At 46.5% G+C, this 24260-nt stretch overlaps 1 protein-coding gene and 1 pseudogene across 7 annotated transcripts in view; both read right to left on the bottom strand.

The window, feature by feature from the left end:
- Positions 1–24260, bottom strand: part of LRIG2 (leucine rich repeats and immunoglobulin like domains 2) — a 191585-nt gene that overhangs the window by 101946 nt on the left and 65379 nt on the right. The gene's annotated exons all lie outside the window — the stretch shown is intronic.
- LOC144577074 (pyruvate kinase PKM pseudogene) overlaps positions 1–24260 on the bottom strand; it is a 38666-nt pseudogene extending 14406 nt beyond the window's left edge. The window contains exon 1 of the transcript XR_013520338.1: positions 1–24260. This exon is cut by the window's left edge and continues 14406 nt beyond it. The product of XR_013520338.1 is annotated as a pyruvate kinase PKM pseudogene (transcript).

Genomic DNA, 24260 nt, shown 5'->3' with positions numbered 1-24260 from the left:
GCCTCAGCAATGGCAGGCTGCCTCAGCAATGGCAGGCTGCCTCAGCAATGGCGAACTACCTCCGTAGTGGTGGAGTGCCTCGGTAGTGGCAGACGCCCCTCCCCCACAGAGCTGGACCTTCCTGGGTTCAGCTGTGCTTGCTGTGAAACTCTCAACCCAGAGCGTTTCCAATTGCTGGTGTGTGTGTGTGTGTGTGTGTGTGTGTATGGGAGTGGGACCCACTGAGCCTGATCACCTGGCTCCCTGCCTCAGAGCCTTTTTTTTAGTTGAACAGTCAACTCTCTCCCAGGTGTTCCAGTTGCCTGTTGAAAAGGTCCTGGAATCTGTGTGATTTCCCGTGCAGTGACCCACTGCGCCAGCTGAAACATCGGAGCTGAGGCACTTTTTTGCCTGGGAATCTCCTGGCCTGGCTCCCTGTTTCAGTCCCCTTTTTAATCAGATGAATGGGCAACTCTGCCTTCCTGGAGCTCCAATAACCAGCTAAAATGGCGCCCAGATCCATGTATTTTGTATGGAGAACCGCCATGATGGGGTGTCAACAAAACAGCGGCGGCAGCCAAACCAGCCGCACTGGCGACCCGTGGGGCTCCTCCACCTGGGAATCTCCTGGTCTGTGGGCAATAAAAATCCATCTGGAAATGCAGCGTCCACTCACCCTCTGCGCTTTCACTGGGAGCTGCAATCCTGAGCTGCTCCTAATTGGCCATCTTCCGTTTTTTTCTTTTATGTGACTTTCTTCTCATTTTATCTTTTTTTTTTTTTGAGATGGAGTTTCACTCTTGTTGCCCAAGCTGGAGTGCAATGGCATGATCTTGGCTCACTACAATTTCTGCCACCCTGGTTCAAGTGATTCTCTTGCCTCCATCTCCCTAGTGACTGGGATTACAGGCATGTGCCACCATGCCCAGATAATTTTGTATTTTTAGTAGAGATGGGGTTTGTCCATGTTGGTCAGGCTGGTCTCAAACTCCAGACCTCAGGTAATCCACCCCCCTCAGCCTCCCAAAGTGCTGGGATTACAAGTGTGAGCCACTGTGCCCGGCCTCTTACTTTATTTTTGAGACGGAGTCTCGTTCTTGTTGCCCAGGCTGAAGTACAATGGTGCAATCTCGGCTCACTGCAACCTCCGTCTCCCTGATTCAGGTAATTCTCCTACCTTGGCCTTCCCAGGAGCTGGGATTACAGTCATGTACCACCAGGCCCAGCTAATTTTTGCATTTTTAGTAGAAACAGGGTTTCACCATGTTGGTCAGGCTGGCCTCGAACTTCGGACCTCAGGTGATCCACCCACCTCAGCATCCCAAAGTGCTGGGATTACAGGCATAAACCACCACCTCCGGTCTGTCTTCCCATTTTAAATACCCTTTATATTCCAAGTGAAGTAAAGGTGGGCAATAAAAGGGCAGAGCCTCATCAAACTGGGTGCTAAGATCAAGGAGCTGGTAGAGATCTTGGCTGAATCCTACTGTTTGTTAAATGAGTCCTGGAAATGCCTGCTGACTTGGCTGCTTCTTCCTTTCCTGCACACAGAAATTTAACAAGATTCTTCTACAGCCTGGTGACTTTGTGATCTCTTGGCCTTGGTCATGTCCTCTCTCCCATCATAGTCTCGGAGAGGCTTCCTCTTTTCTTGGGCAGTTTGAGTCCCAGAGTGTTATTTATCAGTCGGCAGCAGAGGGCGATCTGGACCCAGAGAATGACCCAGTCACCCTGGGCCTGACGCCTGGGTTGCTAATGATTTGCAGCTCCATCAACATAAAGCTGAACTCTTCACAAAGGAACATTGTCACTAAGCTTTTTTCTTTTCATTCTTGAAAGCTCCGCTGCCTTAGCTAACCCCTTCCCCCTCCCTCCTTCATTCCTGCTCTCTTTCCTCTCCCAACCTCTTGGAAGCAGCAGGAAATGAACAAGGTCCACAGTGGAGAAAAACAAATCCCAGGGCCCTGCTGAGGAAAAACCGCAGGAAAATGACCAAGTGGCATTAGCAGCTGCAGGAGTTTTAGGTAGCTGTGTGGTGTGTGGGTATGTACATGTGTGAAAGAGACAGAGAGAATCCCTAGCAGTACTTTTCATATTTTAGCATAACATAAAAATCACCTGGAGAGCTTGTGAAAACACCACTTCCTGGGCCTTCCCCAGGAATTCCAATTTAGCAGGTCTGCAGTGGGGCCCAAGAATTTGCATTCTTAACACTCCTAAGATATTTTAATGATGCCAGTGGAGGACTGACCACATTTTGAGCAGCACCGCTGTACACAAATGCAGTGAAGTAGAACGTATAGATGCAAGTCAGGGGCTTGCTTGGATAAAATCCTGATACAATGGCCTCCCCCAGAAGATTCAGGCCAGATCCTTCCAATTCCAGGCCAGAGGATTTCACAGACCAGCCTACAGCTGTTCCCTCCCCTTGGAAAAGAAGCATAGAATGTATCAACAAAAGCACTGTTTGGAAAGGGCTGAGTTCAGACAATAGGCTGGTTCTCCATTGACTGTTTCTTTCATCTCAACTGGCAGAAGAATCACAGAAGGTCCTTCCTTTACCCTCCAGCTGGGATGGATGCTCTACCTACACAAAAGTCAAGAATTCTGTTCTTGGCTCTGTTCAACAGCTCATGCCCAGAAGGCTCTGACCTGTCTCCTCAGCACCCTCCAGACCTGAGAACCTCCAGAGTCACAAAGGCTTGGGGAATGAGCTGGTTATCCTCAAGATAGTAAGAGGTGCCTGGGCTGATTGAAAGAGCATCACTCCCTTCTGTCTATGCAGCAGAGGATAACAAGGCAGACAAAAGTGTTGCTATGGTCTGAATGTTGATGTCCCCACAAATTCGTCTGTTGGAATTTAGTTCCTGATGTGATACCAACTAAGAGATGACACACACAAAAAAAAATGTTCTCTATGAAAAAGGAAAGGCCGGGCGCGGTGGCTCACGCCTGTAATCCCAGCACTTTGGGAGGCCGAGGCGGGTGGATCACGAGGTCAAGAGATCAAGACCATCCTGGTCAACTTGGTGAAACCCCGTCTCTACTAAAAATACAAAAAATTAGCTGGGCATGGTGGCGCATGCCTGTAATCCCAGCTACTCAGGAGGCTGAGGCAGGAGAATTGCCTGAACCCAGGAGGCGGAGGTTGCAGTGAGCCGAGATCGTGCCATTGCACTCCAGCCTGGGTAACAAGAGTGAAACTCCGTCTCAAAAAAAAAAAAAAAAAAAAAAGAAAAAGGAAAAAAAGAGAGATGAAGCTGGCTGGGCAAGGTGGCTCACACCTGTAATCCTTGCACTTTGGGAAGCAAAGGCAGGTGGATTGCCTTAGGTCAGGAGTTTGAGACCAGCCTGGCCAACATGGTGAAACCCCATCTCTACTAAAACTACAAAAATTAGCCAGGCATGGTAGCGAATGCCTGTAATTCCAGCTACTCAGGAGGCTGAGGCAGGAGAATCACTTGAACCTGGGAGGTGGAGGTTGCAGTGAGCAGATCACGCCATTGCACTCCAGCCTGGGCAACAAGAGCAAAAACTCTGTCTCAGAAAAAAAAAGAGAGAGATGGGCCTTTGGGAAGTGACTAGGTCAGAAGGCTACAGCCCTAGTATAAGGGATTAGTGCCCTTATAAAAGAATCTAGAGGGCCAGGTGCGGTGGCTCATGCCTGTAATCCTAGCATTTTGGGAGGCTGAGGTGGGCAGATTACTTGGGGTCAGGGGTTCTAGACCAGCCTGGCAAATATAGTGAAATCCCGTCTCTACTAAAAATATTAAAAAATTAAGGCTGGGCTTGGTGGCTCACGCCTGTAACCCCAGCACTTTGGGAGGCTGAGGTCGGGAGTTCGAGACCAGCCTGACCAACATGGAGAAACCCTGTCTCTACTAAAAATACAAAAAATTAGCCAGGCAGTGTGGTGCATGACTGTAATCCCAGCTACTCGGGAGACTGAGGCAGGAGAATAGCTCGAACCCAGGAGGCGGAGGTTATGGTCAACTGAGATCACGCCATTGCATTCCAGCCTGGGCAACAAGAGCAAAACTCTGTTTCCAAAAAAAAATTAGCTGGACATGGTGATGCATGCCTATAGTTCCAGCTACTCAGGAGGCCAAGGGAGGAGACTGGCTTGAACCCAGGAGGTGGAGGTTGCAGTGAGCTGAGATGGCAACACTGCACTCTAGCTGGGCAGCAGAGCGAGACTCCCTCTCAAAAAAAAAAAAAAAAAAAAAAAAAGAGAGACTAGAGGGAGACTGTGAGACACATAGAAAGCATAATTTATGAGGACCCAGCCCTCTTCGGGCTCCACATCTGTTGGCACCTTGATCTTCGGAATTCCCAGCCTCCACATATGGACCCAATCCTTCTTTCATTCTAGTGCCCATACCCCAGAAGGGCTCATGTTGTAAAAGAAGTCAAAAGCAGCCTCTGCCAGACTGTCTAACGTCAATTTGTTTTCCAGAACTACTGCTCCTACGTCTTTTTCCTCATAATCTGGCTCTGGTTTAGAAGCACTTGTCTCCATGAAGTCATCTGTTAATTCCTCAGGTGTGGTGTCGATTAGCTTTTGAATTTCTCCAAGATCTGTATCTTGAAACCCTTCACTTCCCACGGTTTTTGTTTGTTTGTTTTTTGCCACATCCACAATCTCTTTCACGATTTCCTTGATTGACTCTGTCATATATCCTGATAAGTCATGCACATAGCTGGGCACATTTCTCCAGCAGGAATTTATGTTTTGGGCTTGATGGCTTTCATAGCTTTTTTTTTTTTGAGACAGAGTGTCACTCTGTTGCCCAGGCTGGAGTGCAATGGTGCACTCTTGGCTCATGGCAACCTCTGCCTCCTGGGTTCAGGCAATTCTCCTGCCTCAGCCTCCCGAGTAGCTGGGATTACAGGCATAAGCCACCATGCCCAGCTAATTTTTGTATTTTTAGTAGAGACGGGGTTTCACCATGTTGACCAGGATGGTCTCGATCTCTTGACCTCGTGATCCATCCGCCTTGGCCTCCCAAAGTGCTGGGATTACAGGCTTGAGCCACCGTGCCCGGCCTCCTATTTCATTTTTAAACCCAAGTTTCATTTTAAACTTCTTTCTAAAATTTCCAAATAATCCTTTGCTAGCATTAAATTCTCTAGCTTTAGATTTTTCATCTTCTTTTTGCTTCGAGGTGTCATATAATGACTTTGCTGTTTCCGGAACCATAGTGGAGTATACAGGTGTGAATTTCTTACAGCAATGCTGCACCCATATCGAAGTTGCATTTGCAGTACAAGATACAAAGGCAGTTTACAAAAAGTGCAAGATTTTTGTGCTTGCTGTGGTGTAGCTTCAGTGACAGCTTCACAAATTTCCTTTATTTTATTTTATTTTTTATTTTTTTAAAGATGGGGTTTCACCATGTTGGCCAGGCTGGTCTCAAACTCCCGCCCTAGGTGATCCGCCTGCCTCGGCCTGCCAAAGTGCTGGGATTACAGATGTAAGCCACCACATCTGGACTTTTTAAAAAGTGGTTCTTATGCTGGGTTCGTTTATCTTAAATGGCAGGCAGCTACAGGCTGCAGACCTCAGTCTATGAAAACATCAAGCAATTCAGCTTTTTCTTGCAAAGATATAACTTTTCTGTACTTTATGGGAGCACTTCCAGTATCACTAGTGGCACTTCATAGGGTCCAAGGTGTTATTCAAGGTTTATGGTATGGCACTAAACATGATGAAAACTATGTGAGAACTGAGAGATCACTTTTTTTTTTCTGAGACAGAGTTTCACTCTTGTTGCCCAGGCTGGAGTGCCATGACAAGATCTCAGCTCCCCACAACCTCTGCCTCCTGGGTTCATGCAGTTCTCCTGCCTCAGCTTCCCAAGTAGCTGGGATTACAGGCGTGTGCTACCAGGCCTGGCTAATTTTGTATTTTTAGTAGAGACTGGGTTTCTTCATGTTGGTCAGTCTGGACTCTAACTCTTGACCTCAGGTGATCTGCCTGCCTCAGTCTCCCAAAGTGCTGGGATTACAGGCGTGAGCTACTGCACCCAGAAGATTCGTTGTTTTTTTTTTTTGAGACGGAGTTTCGCTCTTGTTGCCCAGGCTGGAATGCAGTACGAGATCTCGGCTCACTGCAACCTCCACCTCCCAGGTTCAAGTGATTCTCCTGCCTCAGCCTCACAAGTAGCTGGGATTTACAGTTTTGTGTCACCATGCCCGGCTAATTTTTTTTTTTTTTTGTATATTTAATAGATACGGGTTTTCACCATGTTCGCCAGGCTGGTCTCGAACTCCTGACCTCAGGTCAGATCCACCCACCGTGGCCTCCCAAAGTGCTGGGATTACAGGCATGAGCCACCATGCCCTACCTCTGATAAATTTTAACTTTTTATAACAAATTTATGCATCTTTTATGGCAGTAAATAATAAAATAGACTAGTATCTACATATATTTTATGCATTTATGACATACTCAACTTTTTCTTAACTTAAAAAATATTTCTAAGCTGGCCATAGTGGTTCCTGCCTGTAATCCTAGCCTTTAGGATGCCGAGAAGAGTGGATCACCTGAGATCAGGAGTTTGAGACTAGCCTGGCCAGTAGGGCAAAACCCCGTCTCTACTGAAAATACAAAAATTAGACGGGGCACGATGGCTCAGGCCTATAATCTCAGCACTTTGGGAGGCCGAGGCTGGCAGATCACCTGAGATCAGGAGTTTGAGACCAGCCTGACCAACATGGAGAAACCCCATCTCTACTAAAAACACAAAATTAGCCAGGCATGGCGGCACATGCCTGTAATCCCAGCTACTTAGGAAGCTGAGGCAGGAGAATTGCTTGAATCCAGGAAGCGGAGGTTGCAGTGAGCCAAGATCATGCCACTGCACTCCAGTCTGGGTGTCAGAGTGAGACTCTGTCTCAAAAACAAAAGGAAAAAATTTAAAAATCTGAGTGTAAGTGGACCTGTGCAGTTCAAAACCACGTTGTTCAAGGGTCAACTGCATACCTCTTACCAGAGTAACTTTCCACAGTTAGTCCTATGTCTGCAATTTCTCAACATAACAAGCTGGAAATAATCAATATGCCAAAAAGGCATGTTTTGGAGTGACACATTCTGGTCTCTTACAGTCATACTTACAGGTGGTGTCTCCTGAGGCCCAGCACCCTCAGCCATCCCAGAGCCTAACTGGATACAAAGACTAACAAGCAGATATATAGTAAGAGCAAATAAACCAAAATGTAGTAAAAGCGTGGAGATAGCAGAAAACCCTCAAGGCCGTTAGAGGAATGGGAACGAATCCTGAAAGAAGGGATTGAACTGAGATTTTTTTTTTTTTTTTAAAGACAGGGTTACTCCATGTTGGTCAGGCTGTTGTCGAACTCCTGACCTCAGGTGATCTGCTTGTCTCGGCCTCCCAAACTGCTGGGATTACAAGTGAGAGCCACCACACCCAGTCCTTAAAGTGAGATTTGAAGGGTGAATATGAGTTCACCAAGGAGACCAAAGAGCAAAGGCTTGAGAGGGAATCTTTTGAGTCGTGGGGCGTGAAAAAAAACTGTGGGTGATGCTGAAATATGAAGTGCAGCTAGCGATCTGAGACCCCCTTCTGTTCTTTTATAGCACCTGGGACTTCAGACCACTTGGAGCCTTTGTCACCACTTCTCAACCAAAATGGCGACCAAATGGGATTTGTTTCACAAACCCTTGTAAGAATTGTCAGCAGGGGGTGCTTTCCCTTCTAAATTCCCTCATTGAAGAGAAGAGTACAGGTCAGGAGTAGGGGTAGATTTCCCTCGGGGAGATCACTACACCAGAAAAGCCCCAGGAGTCTGGAGGTTGGTTTTCTCACATGGAACAGTCTGTTTGGCTCTGGCTAGCAGTTCTACTGTGCTAAGCTATAGGAGATAAATGAAATGAGCCAAAACCACAAAGGGGCCAAGAAGACCAATTCGTGAGCATATGAAAGCCGCCCCCCGGGACTCCAGAATGACTTAGAAGATCACTGAAAGGGTTGCAGGTTGAGTAACTCTGGTGGGGTAAGGAACAAAGAGCACGGGAACTTCTGCCTCCGGGTTCAAGCGATTCTCCTGCCCCAGCCTCCCAAGGAGCTGGGATCACAGGCATGTGCCACCACGCCTGGCTAACTTTGTATTTTTGGGAGAGACGGGGTTTCACCATGTTGGTCAGGCTGGTCTCAAACCCCTGACCTTGGGTGATCCACCTGCCTCAGCCTCCCAAAGTGCTGTGGGATTATTTTGCACTTGGCTGTAAAATGTTTTTAATCACTAAATTATATTAGGACAAGATTACATAGAAATGGAATCAAAATATGATTTCAAAGAAAAACAGAAAAAATGTAAAGTTTCTAACTTAAAGAATGTAGTCACGAGAAGCAGGAGGATGGCCTGAGCCCAGAAGTTCGAGATTGCGGTGAGCTGGGATGCGTCACTGCCCTCTAGTCAGGACAATGGAGAAAGACCTTGTCTCAAAAAAAAAATAAATATAATAATTAAAAACAAAAGAGTGTAGTCATGACTTTTATAGGTTCATGATGGTAATATCAAATTACTATATTTATATTCCTGTAGATTCCTTTAAAAGGGTGCTTTTGGCCAGGCTCTGTGGCTCATGCCTGTAATCCCAATACCTTGGGAGGCTGAGGCAGATGGATTGCCTGAGGTTGGGAATTTAAGACCAGCCTAGCCAGCATAGTGAAACCTCATCTCTACTAAAAATACAAAAATTAGCTGGGCGTGGTGGCAGGCGTCTGTAATCTCAGCTACTTGGGAAGCTGAGGCAGGAGAATCGCTTGAACCCAGGAGGTGGAGGTTGCAGTGAGCCAAGATCATGCCATTTTCCAGCCTGGGCAACAGAGTGAGACTCCGTCTCAAAAAAAAAAAAATGGTGCTTTCATAGTTGTATTATATTAATCACAAAAAGCCAGTAATTCTATCTTACAGATCTTTAAACTTACAATGAAAAATGTTAGTTGCTGACTTTAAAATGTACAAGGGGGTACGTGGTTTTTCAAAACTCTTACAAAATATATGCAAAAATGTTTGATGACCATGGTTTTAGGCCAACATCATTTCTGGAAGGGGCAACCAAGAACAGCCTAAACTTGCCTTTTCTATTAAGCACCGTTCCACGATTCCCCCAGGGCAGGGTGATAATGGTCTTCAGCTTCCTTTACAATCCGTTCCACCCCATTCCCAGTAACTGACATAGGTTACTCACCTTGGAGTCACAGCCTGACTCAGTCATGTACACAAATACTCGGGCACTCTTGGGCAAGGTACTGAACCTCCCTGTGTCTCAGTTTTTCTTTCTCTCTCTCTTTCTTTTTCTTTCCTTTCTTTCTTTCGTTCTTTCTTGCATTCTTTCTTTCTCAAGGTACTGAACCTCTCTCTCAGTTTTCTCTCCCTCCCTCCCTCCTTCCCTCCCTCCCTCCTTCCCTCCCTTCCTTCCTCCTTCCCTCCCTCCTTCCCTCTCTCTCTCCCTCTCTCTTTCTTGTTTTTGTGACAGAGTCTTGCTCTGTCACCCAGGCTGGAGTACAGTGGCACGATCTCAGCTCGTTGCAACCTCCACTTCCCAGGTTCAAGTGATTCTCCTGCCTCAGCCTCCTGAGTAGCTGGAATTACAGGTGTGCACCATCACGCCTGGCTAATTTTTGTATTTTTAGTAGAGACAGGGTTTCTCCATGTTGGTCAGGCTGGTCTCCAACTCCCGACCTCTGGTGATTTGCCCACCTTGGCCTTCCAAAGTGCTGGGATTACAGGAGTAAGCCAACATGCCTGACCCCCAAACTTTTTTTTTTTGAGATGGAGTCTCGATCTGTCACCAAGGCTGAGTGGTATGATCTCGGCTCACTGCAACTTCTACCTCTACCTTCCGGGTTCAAGCAGTTCTCCTGCCTCACCACCCTCCCAAGAAGCTGGGATTACAGGTGGGCACCACCATGCCCAGCTACTTTTTGTATTTTTTAGTAAAGATGGGGTTTTTGCCATGTTGGCCAGGCGAGTCTGGAACCCTTGACCTCAGGTGATTCACCCATTTCAGTATTCCAAAGTGCTGGGATTACAGCATCAATGACCGCGCCCAGCCCTTAATTCTGAGGCTTTTAAAATCAGTGCAAAATGGTAGCTCTCAAGACTTTTAGTAAGTAACCTTTATTCAATGCCTATTAATGCTGGAAGTGCGTTTTTAGTTGTTTTGTTTTTTTGTTTTTGAGACAGAGTCTCACTCAATTGCCCAGGCTGGAGTGCAGTGGCACAATCTCAGCTCACTGCAACCACCGCCTCCCAGGTTCCAGTGATTCTCTGTGTCAGTCTCCTGAGAATCTGGAATTACAGGCACCTGCCATGGTGCCCAGCTAATTTTTGTATTTTTAGTAGAGATGGGGTTTCATCATGTTGGCCAGGCTGGTCTTGAACTCCTGACTTCAGGTGATCCATCTGCCTCAGCCTCCCAAAGTGTTAGGATTACAGGCATGAGCCACTGCGCCTGGCAGAAGTGTTTTTTAAAAATTGTTCTAGCTCATAGCTATTAATATTTCTTAGTTACATATGAGATAGGATATGTTAAAAAAAAAAAAATCCTGGTATTAATAGGCAAATGCTTGACTACCAGGTAGTCACGCATTCTAACAGAAAAGGTAAGAACAGGGATTTCTAATGTGAGTCCTTAACCGCGCCCCCCCGCCACCACCACAATCCTGGAGGCTCAGTGAAGGTGTTAATGAAGGTGTCAGAGCTGTTTTCTCCATTTCAAAGAAGCCTAATAGAAACCATCAATTTTATTTATGCTACCCAAATTCCTTTGCTTTTTTTTTTTGTGTGTGTCCAGAAGAAACCCACTGAGGCAGTGTGGTAGACCGGGTTGTCTTAAGGGAGAAGGAATATATTAATTAATGATATTTCTCTGGCAGGCTAAAATCTTTTGAAGCTTTGAGATCCACTCCTAAGAGCTACTTAGTAGTGAAAAGGTTATTTAATTTAATCTCGGGGAACAAAGTCTTGAACCAAAGAAATAAGCCCTTCAACAAACACTCAGGCAACAGTGCTCTTGTGTTTCAAGAGAAGGGTGTGGATCACAGAATTGAAGATATATCGGCCTTGATATCTAGGTCCCTAATGTAGAATCAGTAGTCGACAGTGGTTAAAATAATGGACTTTTTTCTTTTTTTTGAGACAGAGTCTCACTTTGTCACCCAGACTGGAGTACAGTGGCTGGATCCTGGCTCACTGCAACCTCCGCTTCCTGAGTTCAAGCGATTCTCCTGCCTCAGCCTCCTGAGTAGCTGGGAACTGCAGGCACACGCCACCATGCCCATCTAATTTTTTTTTTTTTTGGGGGGGGAGGAAGGCAGGAAGGAAGGAAGGAAGGGATGAAGGAAGGAGGGAAGGAAGTAAGGGAGGAAGGAAGGGAGGAAGCGGCGAGGGAGGGAGGGAGGGAGAGAGGGAAGGGAAGGAAGGAAATCAAGCAATGAGAGAGACATTGCCGACCTGGATCTAGAGGTTTACAAGTTGATTTCTTTTTTTTTGAGAGAAGGAAAGAAAAAAAAATAATAAATAAGTAAAGGAGAGGAAGAAAGAGGAAGAGAAAGAGGGAAAGTAAATGGAAATATTGCTTTATTTTGAAAAAAATTGGGTATTAATGATGGCCAATCAATGTTTCATTTAAGCTTATGGGTAGGTGTGATGTGGTATTGACAAGAATGTGTATTTTGTGTACTTGAAGTGGAGAGCTCTATGAATATTTATTAAGTTTACTTGTTCCGGATCTGAGTTCGAGTCCTTGATATTCTTATTAATTTTCTGTCTCATTGAGTCTAAGCCTCTATGTATCTGGGTGTTAGGATCGTTAGCTCTTGTTGTTGCATTGATCCTTTTACCACTGTATCTTTGTTGCTTTAAAATCTATTTTATCCGGTACGAGAATTGCAACTCCTGCTTTTTATTTATTTATTATTTATTTTTGCTCTCCATTTGGTTGGTAAATCTTTCTCCATCCCTTTGTTTTGAGTCTTTGTGTATCCTTGCATGTGAAACAGGTCTGGATGTAAAATGCCATTGGGTTTTGGCTGTGTCTTTTGATTGGGGGATTTAGTCAGTTTAAATTTAGGGTTACTGCCATTTGATGTTGACTGGCTGTTTTATCCATTCGTTGGTGTAAATTCTTCTTTATGTTGGTGCTCTTTACTTTTTGGTGTATTTTTAGAAAGGCTAATACTGGTTGTTTCTTTCTGTGTGTAATGCTTCTTTCAGAAGCTCTTGTAAAGCAGGCCTGGTGGTAATAAAATCTCTGAGTTCTTGCTTGTTCATAAAATATTTTATTTTTCCTTCAGTTGTGAAGCTTAGTTTGGCTGGATATGAAATTCTGGGCTGAAGGTTCTGTTCTTTGAGGATGTTGAATATTGGCCCCCACTCTCTTCTGGCTTGTAGAGTTTCTGCTGAGAGATCTGCTGTTAAGTCTGATAGGCTTGCCTTTGTGGGTAAGCCCGTCTAATTTTTGTATTTTTAGTGGAGATGGGTTTTCGCCATGTTGGCCAGGCTGGTTTCTACTCCTGACCTCATGTAATCCACCCACCTCGGCCTCCTGAAGTGCTAAGACTATAGGCATGAGCCACCGCCCCTGGCGGTATACATTTTTTTATAGGACCGTAACTCAAATCTGTCTTTCACTGACACAACCACATCTGTTCATCCCCACCTGCCTGCCAATTACTCCCTTTTTTTCACCCTCTGGATTAATTGGGTGTTCTAGATGTTGTCAAAAATACCTGAAACCTGCCGGGCACGGTAGCTCACGCCTGTAATCCCAGCACTTTGGGAGGCCGAGGCAGGTGGATCACAAAGTCAAGACATCGAGACCATCCTGGTCAACATGGTGAAACCCCGTCTCTACTAAAAATACAAAAAATGAGCTGGGCAGGGTGGCACGTGCCTGTAATCCCAGCTACTCAGGAGGCTGAGGCAGGAGAATTGCCTGAACCCAGGAGGTGGAGGTTGCGGTGAGCCGAGATTGCGCCATTGCACTCCAGCCTGGGTAACAAGAGCGAAACTCCGTCTCAAAAAAAAAAAAAACGTGAAACCAAAGTGGAAGGAAAATGCAGGCTGGGCAAAAAGAAACAAAAAGAAAAATAAATAAATAATAAAATAAAATAAAATATAGGCTGGGCCTACCCAAAAGTTGAGTGTCAGTTTGTTCCTCCTGAGTGAGGTCCACTAGCAGGCTGGACACCGGGCTGAGGGAATCTGGACCTCTGCAACAAAGGGAGGAAGTGGAAAATTCTCAGGAAGCTCACCCTCTAATATTAGGGGAGTCACAGGTCAGGCTTGAAAATAATAAAGGCCCGGTTCTCAGGAAGCTCACCCTCTAATGTTAGGGGAGTCACAGGTCAGGCTTGAAAATAATAAAGGCCCGGTTCTCAGGAAGCTCACCCTCTAATATTAGGGGAGTCACAGGTCAGGCTTGAAAAAGAAAGAAAACCAGTTAAAAACATAATTGGTTAAGTATAAATAGTGAATATGGAAGTGCTAGGTGGGAAGTTCTCCCCTGAGCAGCATTTGATGCAGAGGTTCATTGTGGGTGACTAACTGGTCAAGAAGGACTTTATTACGTTCCGCTATCACTATCCCTCCAGTCTGTCCCCAGCACCAGGGCAGGGCCATATGAATTGCCCTCAAGCACTACTTCAATCACTGTCATTTCTCAACAAGAATATCAGCCACTCCATTATCTGTGAAATTAAGTACAGACTTCTTAACCTCTCCAAATGCGAGCCCGACTTAGCACCCATTGTTCCCTTAGCACATCTTGAACCTTTGCTCTTCTACACCTTTCTTTTTTCTATCTGGAATGTCCTCTTGTCCCCTCCCATCTCAAATACAACTCTCTCCTTTAAAGCTTCCCTTAACACCCTCCTAATTCTCTCAGCATCCTCTAAAATGTGGGACTCATCATTTCCTGGCTGGGACTACAGTTTGTTTTTTTTGAGATGGGGTCTTGCTCTGTCGCCCAGGCTGGAGTGCAGTGGCGTGATCTTGGCTCACTGCAACCTCTGCCTCCTGGGTTCAAGTGATTCTTCTGTCTCAGCCTCCAGAGTAGCTGGGATTACAGGCACCTGACATCATGCCCGGCTAATTTTTGTATGTTTGTAGAGACAGGGTTTTACCATGTTGGCCAGGCTGGTCTTGAACTCCTGACCTCAGGTGATCCACCCGCCTCCACCTCCCAAAGTGCTGGGATTACAGGTGTAAGCCATCTTCCCTGGCCTAGGGGTTACAATTCTTTATAAATTTGTCTTTCACCAATGATCAGATCGTAAAAACCTTAAGGGCAAGTGCAATGTCTTACTCTGGATAGTATCCTCTGCCAGCATTTAGCATGTACTTAAGAAGTAGCTGCTGAGGCTGGGCTGGTGGGTCACACCTGTAATCCCAGCACTTTGGGAGGCTGAGGCAGGTGGATCACCTGAAGTCAGGAGTTTAAGAGCAGCCTGGCCAACATGGTGAAACCTCGTCTCTACTAAAAATAGAAAAATTAGCAGGGCATGGTGGGAGGTGCCTATAAACCCAGCTACTCAGGAGACTAAGGCAGGAGAATCACTTGAACCTCAGAGGCAGAGGTTGTGGTGAGCCGAGATTATGCCACTGCACTCCAGCCTGGGTGACAGAGTGAGAGTCCATTCAAAATAAATAAATAAATAAATAAATAAATAAAAGTAGCTGGTGAATTTAATTAGAGCTCAATTATCCCACCACCATAGCCTTATTTACATTCATCACATTTATTCTCTTAACAATAGCCCTCCAGGTGAAATAGAACTGCTCATTCCTATTTTACCCACAAGCAGAAAACTGAGGCCTGGGGAATAAAAATTATTGGCCCAGAGGGGCTAGACAATGGGGTACTACAGAGGCCTACATGGAAACTTGCAGACCACAGTAACTCCAGTGATGACTTTCCTTGTCATTCTCCTGTCTGTTTAGTCTTTTTTTCCTTGTGAAGGTTACAGTGGCAGTTGCAGGTCTGGGCCTAGGCTAAAGTAATACATCTCTTTTTTTGAGATGAAGTCTTGCTGTGTCACCCAGGCTGGAAGTCCAGTGGCAAGATCTTGGCTCATTGTAACATCCGCCTCCCCGATTCAAGTAATCCTCCTGCCTCAGCCTCCCAAGTAGATAGGATTACAGGCATAAGCCACCATGCCCAGCTAATTTTTGTATTTTTAGTGGAGATGGGGTTTCACCATGTTGGCCAGGCTGGTCTCAAACTCCTGACCTCAGGTGATCCACCCGCCTCAGCCTCCCACAGTGCTAGGATTACAGGCATGAGCCACTGCTGCCGGGGCGGAGGATATATCTCTTTAACTCTCTCAGAGAATTTAAAAAGGTGAAAACAAAGAGAAAAAGGAAATTTAGCCCCCAGAAAAACTGACTACAAAGTAAAATGTAGAGCTTTAAAATTCAATGTTTTTCTTCTCTGAAGATACCCAGGATAGTTTGTCTCTGCTGCTTTTTATCATATAAATTGCTTTGCTTGAAAAGCAAGTAGGGGGTAAATATAGCAGCAGTATCTCTGATGTAACATTCTCTGACCTGTCCTGGACATATCATTGACACTGTCCTTTAGAAAGGAAAGAGGAGAGAAAGTGTGTCCCTGCTACTGTGTGTAAGAGAAACCCCTATTTCCAGCCATTATCATAAACACACAGAATAAAAACAAAGGTCAAGGGCAGTGGCTCACACCTGTAACCCCAGCACTCGGGTAGGCAGAGGCGGGAGAACCTCTTGAGCCCAGGAATTCGAGATTAGGCTGGGCAATACAGCAAGACCCTGTTCTCCACAAAAAATAAAATAAAACAAAATTACAAAAGGAATAAAAATTAAAAAGCAAAAGATGCTAGTAATTTGTCATGTCTCCTGTGTTTTGGTGTCTCTGGCAGGCCAGCCAGAGCCACAGAGAGTTGATCAGCAGTATTTACTAAGGTGGCCAGATGCCCTGTGCTGGAAACCAGACGCAGTTCAACTTCCAGGGCTGCCAACTGCACTTTGAAAGTGTCCTGCCTAAAATAGTTTGTAGGTTACTGACTCCCACTTTCTCCTTAGCCTTTTCACAGTTTCTGTTTTCTTCTTTTGAGAATAAGTCTCTCTTTGTCGTCCAAGCCGGAGTGCCATGGCTTGATCTCAGATCACTGCAGCCTCCACCTCCCAGGTTCAAGCGATTCTCCTGCTACTTTTTGTAGCTATCACGCCTGGCTACTTTTTGTATTTTTAGTAGAGACGGTTTTGCACCATGTTGGTCAGTCTAGTCTCGAACTGCTGACCTCAAATCCACCTTGGCCTCCCAAAGTGCTGGGATTACAGGTGTGGTGGGTGACAGAGATAGACTTCATCTCAAAAAAAAAAAAAAAAAATCAAAGTACTGGGCTAAAGACATTCTGACCTGTCTCAGAGCACAGTAAGGGAAGAGCAGGAGTAGTTCATTATTATTAGCTTATCATCCTTGTCAGTTTTGGCTTCTGTGTAGGAGTGAGTTTTCAATACAATGTTTCAAAGGCCTCAGCAGCTTCCCTCCTCCTGAGGGAGGGAGCCAGCATCCAGGTGTCTCTGAAGAACAATACCTACCCCTGGCTCCCCAGGTGGCTTTGTGATGCTGAAGCTCACAGAGACTGGGAGGTCTTGTGGAAGGGAAGTCCTCAGTCCTCAGCCCTCACGGTGCTGCCTGGGGTGAGCTCCAGGAAAAGCTTGGCTAATTCCTACCTAGAAAAACAGAGCTCTTCTCTGGAATTCAAACACAATTTAGAGAGGTCAGAGAAATTCAGAGCCTGGGGCCTTTTGTTCTCCTGGTGCCAAAACAACCATACATTCTCCTTTCTGCCTCACTGTTTATAAAGCACTGCGAGAGGCAGGAGATCTGCATAATAGGTGGTTCAGCATTCTTATTTTATAAAGTAAAAGCAAACAAAAACAAGCCAGAAAGAAACAGGTGAAGAGAAAGGAGAAGACACTAACATCATTTAAGCACTCATGTGGCCTATACCCCAGGAATCTTAGATCCCTCATTCCACTTTCAGAACCTCCCTGGAAGGCAGTATTGTTCCCATTTTATAGAAACGGAAGCTTACGGGCCAGGCGGAGTGTCCAAGTCACACAGCAACAAAGTGGCAGAGCCAGAAGCTGAAGTACATCCTTTGACCTCTGTCAAGTAAATTGAGTGCAGATTCTACAGCCCCACATGAGGAAACCCAATCCCAGAGCGGTAACATGCCCTGCAGAAGGTCACGTAGCTAGTAAATAGCAGGCCTGGAATCTGACTGTAAATTCTGCTCTGAAGCTTGAAGTGGACAGTCTCTGTTTTAACAAGTCGTTTTGCTTGCTGGTGGGAAACAGAGCTCAGGGAAGAAAGTGAGATGTCACGCATAAATTGATCTGTTTAGATTAGATTAGATAAGTTCGGTGGGGGGTGTCACTTGCAGGGAGAGGTCCCTAAACTAGAACTCCACAAAGCAAATGAACATGTTGGGTATGAAAAGAAATAAATACTGGAGGCTATGCTGAGCAAAGAACTGAATCTTAAATTTCACCACTCAGCCTTAATTGAATCTTTAAAATAACAACTGACTTTATCAACAAATGACACATGTTCTTAATACAAAATTTAAAAATACAACAGATATGATGTGAAAAGTCCCTCTCCTTCCCTCCTTCACCCTTTTTCCAGCCTGACCACTACAGAGTACCCAGAAACCCTGATTTGACCTAAATAAAGAGGGTTCTAGGTATTAAAAGAGGCTACTCTTTCCATGGTGTGACCTGAGAAGTGGAGAAAGATCCAATGCTTTGTAAAAATACGTCTCCACTGGCTTGGTTCTATCTTCCCTTTCTACTTGGCAAGAAATGCCCCTCCCCCCACCCCCTCCCTGTGAGAGGTGATTTTTTCTGCTAAACAAAGAGGAGGACATTACTTCCAGAACTACATAGGAAAAGCATAATTTTGTCAAGGGCCTTTCTGTTCACCTTTTCATCAACCCAATCATTATTTTATCTGATCTTTCTTTCTTTTTTTTTTTGAGACAGAGTCTCACTCTGTTGCCCAGGCTGGAGTGCAATGGTCCATCTCGGTTCACTGCAACCTCAGCCTCCCAGGTCAGGCAATCCTCATGCCTCAGCCTCCCAAGTAGATGGGAGTACAGGTGTGAGCCACCATCCCCAGCTAATTGTTAAATTTTTAAAATTTTTTTTGAGATGGAGTTTCGCTCTTGTTGCCCAGGCTGGAGTGCAATGGCGTGATCTTGGCTCACTGCAACCTCTGCCTCCCAGGTTCAAGCGAGTCTCCTGCCTCAGGCTCCCAAGTAGCTGGTATTACAGGCACGCACCACCAAGCCCAGTAAATTTTTGTGTTGTTTTGTAGAGATGGGGCTTCTCCATGTTGGTCAGGCTGTCTCAAACTCCCAACCTCAGGTGATCTGCCAGCCTCAGCCTTCCAAAGTGTTGGGATTACAGGTGTGAGCCACTGTGCCAGGGCCAATTTTTGTATTTTTAGTAGAGACAGGGTTTCACCATGTTGGCAGGGTGGTCTGGAACTCCTGACCTCAGGTGATCCACCCATCTCTGCCTCCCAAAGTGCTAGGATTATAGGCATGAGCCACCATGCCTTGCCTGGCCCCTTGTCATTTTTGTTCTCTCTACTCTCTTCTTCAAAACATACACCCATATGGGGAGGCCCTAAGGGACCCTCACTAAGGCTTAACTGATTTTAGGATTTTATTTATTTATTTATTTCATTTATTTTGAGACACGGCCTCACTCTTGTTGCCCAGGCTGGAGTGCAATGGCAAAATCTCAGCTCACTGCAACCTCTGCCTCCTGGGTTCAAGCGAGTTTCCTGCCTTAGCCTCCCAAATAGCTGAGATTACAGGCATGTGCCACTACCCTTGGCTAATTTCTATTTCTTTCTTTCTTTTTTTTTTTTTTTGAGACAGAGTCTTGCTCTGTCACCCAGGCTAGAGTGCAATGGCGAGATCTCAGCTCACTGCAACCTCTGCCTCTCTGGTTCAAATGATTCTCCTGCCTCAGCCTCCCGAGTAGTTGGGATTACAGGCTCCTGCCACTATGCTTGGCTAATTTTTGTGGGGTTTTACTATGTTGATCAGGCTGGTCTCAAACTCCTAACCTCAGGTGATCCACCCACCTGAGCATGAGCCGCTGGGCCCGGCCTGATTGCAGGATATTAAATATAATACATTTCTTCACAAGCCCCACATTTTCCAGAAGGGCTAGCTTGACAAACTAGATTTTGCTCATGGGTGAAATACGAAGAATTTATAATCAAGTGGCTTTCTCCCTTCCCTAGTGCCCTGCCACTGATCCCTCAAGAACATAATTTAGGAAGACCCTCTGGGCTCAGTGGCTCACGCCTATAATCCTAGCACTTTGGGAGGCTGAGGTGGGCGGATCACTTGAGATCAGGAGTTGAGACCAACCTGGCCAACATAATGAAGCCCTGTGTCTACTAAAAATGCAAAAAAATTAGCTGGCCGCGGTGGCGTGTGCCTGTGATCTCAGCTACTCGGGAGGCTGAGGCAGGAGAATCGCTTGAACCTAGGAGGCAGAGGTTGCAGTGAACGAAGATTGAGCCACTGCACTCCAGCCTGGGCAACAGAGCAAGATTCCTTCTCAAAAACAAAAAAATTTAGGAAGACACTTTGCCCCTATTATTTTTTTTTTCTTGTTTGTTTGTTTTGAGATGGAGTTTTGCTCTTGTTGACCAGGCTGGAATGCAATGGCATGATCTCAGCTCACTGCAAACTCCACCTCCAGGGTTCAAGCAATTCTCCTGTCTCAGCCTCCTAAGCAGCTGGGACTACAGGCACACACCACCACGCTTGTCTAAGTTTGTATTTTTAGTAGAGATGGGGTTTCACAATGTTGGCCAGGCTGGTCTGGAACTCCTGACCTCAGATGATCCACCAGCGTAGGCCTCCCAAAGTGCTGGGATTACAGGCATGAGCCACCGCTCCTGGCTGCCCCTACTCGTTTTATACAAAGTGAACTAACAGAAAGAAGGTGAAGAGATTTTCTTGGGATGTTACCAACTCTCCACTGTTCAGCAGGTCTTCTCTAGCTTCACAACAGACATAGCTAACGAGGCAGAGCTCACACCGATTTGGTCTGTCTTTCTAATCCTGAACAAAATCTTTATCCTTCCACTTTGAGTTTCTTGTTGTTTTTTTTTTTTTTGAGACCTAGTCTCACTCTGTCACCCAGGCTAGAGTACAGTGGTGGGACCCACAGCCTCCACCTCCTGGGTTGAGGTGATCCTCCTGCCTCAGCCTCTCCCTGAGTAGCTGGGACTACAGGCATCACCACCACACCTGGCTGAAACGGGTTTTTTTCCATGTTGCCCAGGCTGATCTTGAACTGCTGAGCTCAAGCAATCCACCTGCCTCAGCCTCCCAAAGTACTGGGATCACAGGCATGAGCCACCATGTTAGGCTGATATTTTGTAGAGATAGGGTCTCACCATGTTGCCCAGACCGATCAAAATTCTTACCTATCTTTGTTCTTCGTCTTCCAGCATGAAAATCGTCTTTCTCTTTTTTTCCATTGAGATATAATTCACATACCACAAAATCCACCTCAGATGTGGATAAAATCTGAGGTGGATTTTATGGTATGTGAATTATAAAATCCACCTTTAAAAAAAGTTATCTTTCTTAGTGAAAGAAAAATAGACCTCATATAGTTCACCAGCAATCATGATACTGCTTTCTAAAAGCAGTGGCCTCTTGCCCTTCTTGAAGGATGGCAAGGGTCCCAAAGTCATGGTAAAGACGGAGAGCAATGGTCACAGTAGAAAGACAGAGGCAGGGAAGTGCAAGGCACAGGCTTTGCCTAATCAGAAAGGAGTAGTTAATCCTTTTCGACTATTTTCTCTTCTGACTAGCTTGTCGTTCCTTATTCACATTAAGTGATATTTTTTCAAATACCATAGGCTGAATTAGATACAAATTTGTTTATTTATTTATTGAGACTGAGTCTCTCTCACTCTGTCACCTAGTCTAGAGTGCAATGGTGTGGTCTTGGCTCACTGCAACCTCTGCCTCCCAGGTTCAAGCGATTCTCCTGCCTCAGCCTCCCGAGTAGCTGGGACTACAGGCCCCTGCCACCATGCCTGGCTAATTTTTCGTATTTTTAGTAGAGACAGGGTTTCACTGTGTTAGCCAGGATGATCTTGATCTCCTGACCTCGTGATCTGTCTGCCATGGCCTCTCTAAGCGCTGGGATTACAGGTGTGAGCCACTGCGCCTGGCCCACAAATTTATTTTTTATGTAGTTTAGATTTACGCTGCTCAGGCCCATCTTAAGAGTCTCTTGTGTTCTAGGCATTGTTATCTTTGGATATAATTTGTATCATACATACAATTAAAATATAATCGTATTCTAAATCAAAGGTCGTATTTTGCTCTAAAATTGCGATGGAATTTTGTATAAATTTTTTTTTAAATTATTTGGGCCAGGTGGAGTGCTGCTCACCTGTAATCCCAGCCCTTTCGAGGCTGAGGTAAGAGGATTACTTGAGCCCAGGAGTTTGAGGCCCGCCTGAGCAACATAGCAAGACCTCACTGCAAGAAACAAAGACAAAGAAAAAAATAAAACTGTGGGCAAGTAATGTTGGTTTATTTATTTTTTTTGAGACGGCGTCTTGCTCTGTTGTTGAGGCTGGAGTGCAGTGGTGTGATCTTGGCTCACTGCAACCTCGGCTTCCTGGGTTCAAGTGATTCTCCTGCCTCAGTCTCCAGAGTAGCTGGGACTACAGGTGCCCACCACCATGCCCGGGTAATTAAAACATTTTTTTTGGTGCTTCAGCTGTTGTTTATTGACATACAGGTAGGCTCTATAGCAACAGGCCTGGAGGCACTGCTGTAGTGGGGGAAAATGGAAGGTGGAGTGTTTGCTGCAGGACAGCTGAGTAGAGGGCGGGGACAGGTGCAAACTGGGGAGGCCCAGGGGGTTGGGGAATCAAGTAAGGGCCAGGGCCAGAGTCAGCTTAAATGGAACAAGTGCCCTGTGTGCTAAGGCCCCTAACTCTCGCTGGCCATTTCCTGCCCCCAGACCAGGGCTGGGAGTCCTCTGGGCATCCATTTTCTAAAGGAACTGAACAGAGTGCACACAGGAAAGGAAGCTGTCACCCTCTTGCTATCTGGCTCCTGGGGCCTCCAGTCTGGCATTCCTCCTTCTTCCCTTGACTGGGTGGGGCCACATGATGGGCAGCCAGGCTCTGAGCTGTCCTACCAGAGCAGGCTGTAAACACAGCCATGTTTCATCGAGGCGTTTATCTTCTTCTCTGGTGTCCCAGCCCACCAATGCCACATTACAACCCAGAGTGAGCTCTACAAGCATTGCTGGCCTAATGGATGGGTTGGGGGAAGGGGGTGGGACAGGGACCGGAGGAGGGACTCTGGGGTCCATCACAGCACAGGAACAGCACTCATGGTGCTGTTGGTGAAGCCGGAGCCAGGGCACCACCCAGTCAGCACAATGACCACATCTCCCTTCTTGAAGAAGCCTTTGCAAGTGGTAGATGGTGGCCTCTGCCTCATGGGCAATCAGGTGCTGCATGCACACAGCCTCCAGAGGATAGTCCCCTTTTGCTGTCACTTGGGCCTTGGCGACATTCATGGCCAAGTTCACGTGGAGGTCCACGTCCTCAGCCCAGGCCTCCCGGACAGGGTCCTTACACAGCCCAGGGAAGATGCTATGGTACAAGTGGGCCTGACAAGCTGTCTGGGGATTCCGTGTCACAGCAATGATGGGGGCACATGGGTGGTATCTGGCCACCTGGTGAGCAGACCTGCCAGACTTGGTGAGGACGATTATGGCCCCACTGCAGCACTTGAAGGAGGCCTCCACGGCACCTACGGTGGTGGCTTCTGTGGGTTCATTGGTAATGGGCGCCAGGCGGCAGAGTTCCTCAAATAATTGCAAGTGGTAGATGGTGGCCTCTGCCTCACGGGCAATCAGGTGCTGCATGCGCACGGCCTCCAGAGGATAGTCCCCTTTGGCTGTCACTCCAGACAGCATGATACAATCAGCTCCATCCAGGACTGCACTGGCCACATCACTGCCCTCAGCCCGGGCGGGGCGGGGCTTCTTGGTCATGCTCTCCAGCATCTGAGTGGCACAGATGACAGGCTTTCCACCTCGGTTGCACCGCCCAATCATCATCTTCTGAGCAAGGAAGACCTTCTCTGCAGGAATTTCAATGCCTAGATCACCACGAGCCACCATGATCCCATCATTGGCCTCCAAGATTTCATCAAACCTCCGAACCCCCTCATGATTCTCGATTTTGCTGATTATCTTGATGTTCTTCCCCTTCTCTCCCAGGACCTTCCTCACTTCATGGACATCAGCTACCTTGTGGATGAATGACGCAAACACCATATCGACATCCTGCTCAACCCCAAACTTCAGGTCCTGGATGTCCTTCTCTGACACAGCAGGCAAGTCCACAGCAGCCCCAGGAAAGTTCACACCCTTCTTGCTGCCCAAGGAGCCACCATTTTCCACCTCTGTTACCAGGAAGTCAGCACCTTTCTGCTTCACCTGGAGGGAAATAACCCCATCATCCACGTAGATCTTGCTGCCCACTTCCACCACCTTGCAGGTGTTCTTGTGGTCCAGCCACAGGATGTTCTCGTCACACTTTTCCACGTAGGTGTTATCCAGCGTGATTTTGAGAGTGGCTCCCTTCTTCAGCTCTACCTCTGCGGTGCCGCTGCCCTTGATGAGGCCAGTTCAGATCTCAGGTCCTTTAGGGTCCAGAGCCACAGCAACAGGCTGGTAGAGGATGGGGTCAGAAGCAAAGCTTTCCATGGCTGCGCGCACGTTCTTGATGGTCTCCACGTGGTACTCATGAGTTCCATGTGAGAAGTTGAGATGAGCCACATTCATTCTAAACTTAATCATCTCCTTCAATGTCTCCACTGATCGGAAGCTGAGCCAATGATACAGATGATGCCAGTGCTCCAGGCTGTGATGGGTGGTGAGTCAATGTCCAGGCGGCACATGTGTTGCAGGAATGTATCAGCCATGGCTGCATGTAGCTGCTGGGTCTGAATGAAGGCAGTCCCGACTTCACTATGGGGCCTCGACATGGCTGCTGAGGTCTTCGGGGGCTGACGGATTCAGGCTGCCCTGCAAACGTGAGATCTGTAGCCGTTGGATTCACAGCTGCTGTGCCATTTTTTTTTTTTAAAGTCAATACACATTTTTTTTTTTTTAATTTTAAAAGA

Source organism: Callithrix jacchus, chromosome 7 (assembly GCF_049354715.1).
Source record: "Callithrix jacchus isolate 240 chromosome 7, calJac240_pri, whole genome shotgun sequence".
NCBI lineage: Eukaryota > Metazoa > Chordata > Mammalia > Primates > Cebidae > Callithrix > Callithrix jacchus.
The sequence above is the reverse complement of the archived record's forward strand: the minus strand, read 5'-3'. Positions and strand labels throughout refer to the sequence as shown.